Raw genomic sequence first — 8193 nt, 5'->3', positions numbered from 1 at the left:
ATTCTCTGCTGCAGCGTAAATAATGGCGAGCCGCCAACAGAGCCGATACCTCGGAGCACGAGGAGAGAAGAACACTTTACTACTGAGACTCTGCAGAGCTGCAAACACAGTTCAGCCCAACATGCCTTTAAATGTTACAATATGAAGGTTTAAGCTTTTAACTCTTGAAGGATCCAATAACTAAAGAAGGTTTGATGCTTTTAATCTGCTCAAAGAAACAAGTTACAGATCAAATCATCTCATTAAATTAAAAGATTAAAACAAATCAACTGTTTCTCTTTAACCCTCCTGTTGTCCTCGAGTGAAGGAAATAAAGGACGGAGGGAGGGAGGAAGGACAGAAGGAAGGAGGAAGGAAAGGAGGGAGGGAGGAAAGAAGGAAAAGGACAGAGGAAAGAAGGAAGGAAGGAAAGAAGGAAGGAAGGAAGGAAGGAGGGAGGAAAGAAGGACGGAAGGAAGGAAGGAGGGAGGGAGCTGTAAAACATCTATCTATCCATCTCTCTATCAGCTGTAAAACATCTATCTATCCATCTCTCTATCAGCTGTAAACATCTATCTATCCATCTCTCTATCAGCTGTAAAACATCTATCTATCCATCTCTCTATCAGCTGTAAAACATGTATCTATCCATCTCTCTATCAGCTGTAAAACATCTATCTATCCATCTCTCTATCAGCTGTAAAACATGTATCTATCCATCTCTCTATCAGCTGTAAAACATCTATCTATCCATCTCTCTATCAGCTGTAAAACATCTATCTATCCATCTCTCTATCAGCTGTAAAACATGTGATGATGCAACATTTACATTTTCCCCAAATTCCAGAAAAATCATTACAGAGAGTTTTTCTGCAGAAACACTTCAGACTTCTCTTTAACTTCCAGCATCACCCTGTTCAGTGTTACCCCCCCCCCCCCCTCCTGCTCAGTGTTAACCCCCCCCTCCTGCTCAGTGTTAACCCCCCCCCCCCCCTCTCCTGTTCAGTGTTACCCCCCCCCCTCTCTCTCTTGTGTAAATGGAGACGAGTGAAGTAAAGAACACACTCTGACAGGACTTTGGCTCTCTGAGTGAACTGCTCCGTACAGAACAGAAGTGATCGTAAAAAGGAATACAGGGTACTACTCTTCCTTCCTTCCTTCCTCCCTCCTTTCTTTCCTTCTTCCTTCCTCCTTTCCTTCCTTCCTCCCTCCTTTCTTTCCTTCTTCCTTCCTCCTTTCCTTCCTTCCTCCTTTCCTTCTTTCCTTTCCTTCCTCCCTCCCTTCCGTCTGTCCTTCCCTCCCTCCTTTTGTCTTTCTTTCCTTCCTCTCTTCCTTCTGTCCTTCCTCTCTTCCTTCTTTCCTTCCTCAATTCCCCTTTCTTCCTTCCTCCCTTCTTTCTTTCCTTCTTCCTTCCTCCCTTCCTCCTTTCCTTCCTTCCTTTCCTTCCTTTCCTTCCTCCCTCCCTTCCGTCTGTCCTTCCCTCCCTCCTTCTGTCTTTCTTTCTTTCCTTCCTCTCTTCCTTCTTTCCTTCCTCTCTTCCTTCTTTCCTTCCTCAATTCCCCTTTCTTCCTTCCTCCCTCCTTTCATTCCTTCTTCCTTCCTCCTGTCTGTCCTTCCCTCCCTCCTCTGTCCTTTCCTTCCTCCATTCCCCTTTCTTCCTCCCTTCCTCCCTCCTTCTTTCCTTCCCTCCTTCCTCCCTTCCTCCTACTCTCTTTCTTTCCTCCCCCCTACCTGAATCTGTTTTAGCAGCAGCTCTGATGTCTGGAGTGTTTGTGCAGCTTTCAGTCTTTTACTTCACTGACTGTGCAGGAAGCAACCATCACTGCTTCAAGCTAAACAGTCACACTGAGCGCGCTCCGTAACCATGACGTCCAGCCCCTTCATTTCCTGTCTACTCTACCAATAAATATATATATAATATATTATACACTGATGTTGCCTCAGAGGCAGATTGGTGTTCGGTATTATAGTGATGTAGTATGCAGTATTACAGTAAAAGTACTGCAGTATTATGAGTGATGTAGTATGCAGTATTACAGTAAAAGTACTGCAGTATTATAGTGATGTAGTATGCAGTATTACAGTAAAAGTACTGCAGTATTATAGTGATGTAGTATACAGTATTACAGTAAAAGTACTGCAGTATTATAGTGATGTAGTATGCAGTATTACAGTAAAAGTACTGCAGTATTATGAGTGATGTAGTATGCAGTATTACAGTAAAAGTACTGCAGTATTATGAGTGATGTAGTATGCAGTATTACAGTAAAAGTACTGCAGTATTATAGTGATGTAGTATGCAGTATTACAGTAAAAGTACTGCAGTATTATAGTGATGTAGTATACAGTATTACAGTAAAAGTACTGCAGTATTATAGTGATGTAGTATGCAGTATTACAGTAAAAGTACTGCAGTATTATAGTGATGTAGTATGCAGTATTACAGTAAAAGTACTGCAGTATTATGAGCGATGTAGTATACAGTATTACAGTAAAAGTACTGCAGTATTATGAGCGATGTAGTATACAGTATTACAGTAAAAGTACTGCAGTATTATGAGCGATGTAGTATGCAGTATTACAGTAAAAGTACTGCAGTATTATGAGTGATGTAGTATGCAGTATTACAGTAAAAGTACTGCAGTATTATAGTGATGTAGTATGCAGTATTACAGTAAAAGTACTGCAGTATTATAGTGATGTAGTATGCAGTATTACAGTAAAGTAGTGCAGTATTATAGTGATGTAGTATGCAGTATTACAGTAAAAGTACTGCAGTATTATGAGCGATGTAATATGCAGTATTACAGTAAAAGTACTGCAGTATTATGAGTGATGTAGTATGCAGTATTACAGTAAAGTACTGCAGTATTATGAGCGATGTAGTATGCAGTATTACAGTAAAGTACTGCAGTATTATAGTGATGTAGTATGCAGTATTACAGTAAAGTACTGCAGTATTATAGTGATGTAGTATGCAGTATTACAGTATAAGTAGTGGTTTGGTCCTCTGACTGATATATTATTATATATGACATCATTAGATTATTAATAGTGAAGCATCAGTGTTAGAGCAGCATGTTACTGTTGTAGCTGCTGGAGGTGGAGCTAGTTTACACTACTTTATATACAGTTAGCTAGTTTAGTCCAGTGGTTCCCAACCTAGGGGTGGGGCCCCTCCAAAGGGTCAGCAGATAAATGTGAGGGGTGGTGAGATGATTAATGGGAAAGAAGAACAAACTAAGTTCTGATACACTAATGTGTTTTCAGTTTTTAGACTTCTTCTCTAATCTTTGATTTTTGCTGAAATATTGGATCATTTGAACATTTATAGAAATGAAAGCATGTGAGAAGTTTAGAGGGAAAAATCAGTATTTGGTGGAGCTGTTAACAACTCATAGACATCTGAGATGTGATGCTGACTACACACTGCTGTCTGGTTTCATCTTTAACAATGTGTTGTATTTATAAAGCTTGTTATATTTTATATATATAAATATATATATATATATACCTCTAACTGTACTGCAGTAAAGTACAAGTACCTCAGACTGTACTACAGTAAAGTACAAGTACCTCAAACTGTACTACAGTAAAGTACAAGTACCTCAGAATGTACTACAGTAAAGTACAAGTACCTCTAACTGTACTGCAGTAAAGTACAAGAACCTCAAACTGTACTACAGTAAAGTACAAGTACCTCAGACTGTACTACAGTAAAGTACAAGTACCTCAAACTGTACTACAGTAAAGTACAAGTACCTCAAACTGTACTACAGTAAAGTACAAGTACCTCAGACTGTACTACAGTAAAGTACAAGTACCTCAAACTGTACTACAGTAAAGTACAAGTACCTCAGACTGTACTACAGTAAAGTACAAGTACCTCAAACTGTACTACAGTAAAGTACAAGTACCTCAGAATGTACTACAGTAAAGTACAAGTACCTCTAACTGTACTGCAGTAAAGTACAAGAACCTCAAACTGTACTACAGTAAAGTACAAGTACCTCAGACTGTACTACAGTAAAGTACAAGTACCTCAAACTGTACTACAGTAAAGTACAAGTACCTCAAACTGTACTACAGTAAAGTACAAGTACCTCAGACTGTACTACAGTAAAGTACAAGTACCTCAAACTGTACTACAGTAAAGTACAAGTACCTCAAACTGTACTACAGTAAAGTACAAGTACCTCAAACTATACTGCAGTAAAGTATTAGTACCTCTAACTGTACTACAGTAAAGTATAAAGCACTGATCCAGGTTCATGCTATATTTCTATATTCTGATAACATATAAACACGTTTATAGATGAACAGGAAGTGAACTAACAGCTGCTACCTGAACACGGAAAAGAAGGAAGAAAGAAGGAAGAAAGAAATCTGTTCTTCACCCAACGCCAAATACTTTATCCAACAAAGAGTCCAACGAGGTTTCAGTGTGACTGCTGGCGAACAGAGCTCTGCCTTTAACCTCGAGCCAAACGTCTGATGAATGAGGAGCAGTTTAATCTCCGCTGTCCTCTCCTGCAGCAGAGCTTTATCGTCTGTTTCTGGGACAAAGTTCTGCTCTATAAAACTCTTTATGACCCAAATGAAGCCGTAAAGAGAATGAGTTTTATTAAAAGAAGTCATTACGTGCATCATTTAAACAGAAACCATCAGAGTCAGAGCGGAGACTTCAGTCTAATGCCGCTCTTATCGTTCGCTCTCTGCTGTTTCTCATTTTCTACGCTGTTAAAAAAATCCTCCAGAGACTCAGACCGATCACACATATAAATATCTCCAAGACTTTAAGAGTTTAAAAAAAGTTATAAACATTAAAACAGAAACAAGTGTTTGTCTTCTCTGGCTGAAAACCTGAAAGCCACGTCCATAATAATAATAGGTGAATGAACGTATAATGCTTTTCTCTTTTTGACCACTACATGTCCCATTCACACATTCACACACTGATGGGAGGAGCTTCCACATCACGCAGGGAGCTCCGGTCCTCTGCAATGATGCCAATGCGGAAGTAACTTAAAACTGCATTCTATCAAAAGGCCACCAGGGGGCGACCGTTTTGGTGTCAAAAGGACTTCCGTCTCTATACAAGTCAATGGAGAATTCACCAACTTCTCACTTGTTTTCTAACCTCAGTAAACGTTTTCAAAATGTGTTTATGGTCTCAATCGCTAGTTTAAAGCCTTCTTCAATGCAGTATGATGTTCATTTGGGACATTTTGGCCTCCCTGATTTTATATGTGACGATAAAGCAGGGTATTAGGGCGTGGCTACGTGGTGATTGACAGGTTGATTGGTTCACAGGTTCAGGAGGGCGCCTCATGCTCCTCCTGATGCCCATATAAGTAGAATCCATGTTTTTATTTTTCCCAGCATGCACCTAAAATTTTCAAGATGGCGATGCTCAGATCCGATACTATTGGCCTCCGAGCAGCAGTCCACAAACCAATGGGTGACGTCACGGATGTTACGTCCATTTCTTATATACAGTCTATGGTCCACACAGGGAGCCAACCTGCTCATCAGCAAGCGGAGCATCAATGACACATCAACATGCTGACTGGAGGAGAAGCCGGGAATCAAACTGCTGTACTAAAGTAAAGTACAAGTACCTCTAACTGTACTACAGTAAGGTACAAGTACCTCAAACTGTACTACAGTAAAGTACAAGTACCTCAAACTGTGTTGCAGGAGCCGGGAATCAAACCACCGATCTTCCGATTGGTGGACGACGGCTCTACCTCCTGAAATGACATCATCCTCCAGATAAAACACAAAAACTAAATGCTCACGGCTGCGGTTGCCATAGTGACAGGCAGGATAACCCTGGAGACGACGGTGAAGGTAACGGTATCATTTAACGACGGCAACAAAACAACCTGTTTACAGCTGGAACATAAAATACAGGTCCTCACTTGTTTCTGAGCTGCAGGCTGCTTTAAATCAAACAGCATCAGAAGGAGGGAATGAGGAAGGTAAGGAGTAAGGAGGGAGGGAGGGAGGAAAAGAGGAAGGAAGTAAGGAGAGAAGGAAGAGAGAAAGGAACGGAGGAAGGAAGGAAGAAAGGGAGGAAAGAAGGAAGGAAGGAAGGAAGGGGACTGAGGGCCCCGCAACTACAGCGGCTCCCCGCTCTAACTCCAGAGCCCTAACCCTTAAGTGCATGGCTTACACCTCCAATTCCTGTTGCCTCACTTCAACCTCCTTAATTCGCAGAGTTAATGTGAGTTCCTCTGCAGTCGTAGCAGCTGGTACTGGGAGGCCCGGGAGTGGGTCAGAAACACGAGCCAATTCACCCATCTCAGCTCCGACTGAAGGAGCATGGTCACCAAACAACCCCTTTTACTCAGCTCCGCATGCAGGAGGTCCTTAATCTCCTGCTTTTTAGTACTTAATGGCACATGCACATCAAAGAACTCAGCAATCAGGATAAGGTCCACCTTTCTACACCGATCCACCTTGGCCTCGGTCGGACTAGTAGCAAAATCCTCCAATTTAAACTCCATTTTGCCACCACCCAAAAGAAAAACTGCCAACCAGAAAGCAGAGAGAGGAAAAAAAACCCTAAATACTCACCAAAGTTACCCGACGCACCGACAGACAAAGAAAGGACGGACGAGCCCCCAGATGATGTTACGACCCCGGCCTAGGGAACCTGGGCCCAACATGATCAAGAGTCCCCGCTCCTCCCATCCCCAAGAATGTGCAGCCAAACCATGGTTGAAGGTCCAGAAAATAGTCGTTTATTTCCTTTACTCGGACAGGAGAAACAAATGAAACAAACAATAAACAAAACTTCTAAACCTGGCCCGGATCTTAACTCGCACAGAAAACAAGAGAGAACAAAACACAAAACTCGAACCTAACTCCTCACTGTATAAACAGGAGGAAAATGTTTCAACATGGCAGCATGGCCTCCATTGTTGGGAATGGGAAGGAGAGAGGAGCAGAGGCCCAACCAATCAGCCATCAGCAATCCGTCAGCTGACCCGCCGGAACACCTGCAGTCAATCACACACACATCCTGAGAGCTGGGAGAGAGAGCTACATACACACATACATACACACACACATACATACATACATACATACACACATACACACACACACACACACACACACACACACACACACACACACACACACACACACATACATACATACATACATACATACATACACACACACACACACACACACACACACACACACACACACACACATACATACATACATAAATACACACATACACACACACACACACACACACACACACACACACACACACACACACACACACACACACACACATACATACATACATAAATACCTTTTGCCCTGAGTTTTGCTGCATTTGTTTGAATCAACTTAAGAACATTATAAAGAGTTATGTGTTGGGAGGACTGGGTAAGTCAGGCTCTGCTTTACACTTCACACTGATGTAGTTATTGTTAGTCTGAAACCAGGTTATTGGTTATTGCCACACATGAACTTGTTTAGGAAAGTTCTTCTGCAGATCAGTTAGTGAGTTGTATTTACAGGGATTGACGTCAGTCAGGCCTAGTTTTGTTTTATTTATCTCAGTTTGTTTGGCACCAACCATTTGTCCTTTCCTCCCCCACATTTTGTTAAGAAACCTTGTGATTTGGATCCATGCTGAGCTGAGAATAAACATACATTCTTTGTCTTTTACTTCAACTTTGACTCCTTCATTTTCTTTGGTTGCCGTGTGTTATTTCTTCCCTGTGAGTTCACATAGGGGATGTAACATGAGTGGGGGCTCGTCCAGGATCCTTTGTTTCCCCTCAGCTGTGGGACAATCAAATTTGATGGATCATTGTGGTTGTGGCCTTAAGAGTAAGCAAGTTTTGAAAAAAGTTGATTTATGCTGTACGGATGGTTTATTGTGTATTGCAGCACATTTGGAAATTTCTGTTCAAATATGTGGTGTTAAAAAAGCAATCAAAAATAAGGTTTTGGAAAGACTGGTTGCGTTTAATGTCCTGGAACTTACTGTTGACCGTCATGAACCACAAGCTTCTGTTTTAGATAACAGAGGAACAGACTGCACCTCCACAAGGCATTGAGCTCCTCCTGCAGCTCTGCCTTGCTTTGAGCCTTATGTGATGAGTCTTTTACTATGTAAGTGGCCCGTCGTAAGCAGCGGGAACTGTAGATGTCCTCAAGGGAGGAAACATTACCACATAC

The sequence above is a fragment of the Scomber scombrus genome, chromosome 1, assembly GCF_963691925.1.
Source record: "Scomber scombrus chromosome 1, fScoSco1.1, whole genome shotgun sequence".
Taxonomy (NCBI): domain Eukaryota; kingdom Metazoa; phylum Chordata; class Actinopteri; order Scombriformes; family Scombridae; genus Scomber; species Scomber scombrus.
The sequence above is the reverse complement of the archived record's forward strand: the minus strand, read 5'-3'. Positions refer to the sequence as shown.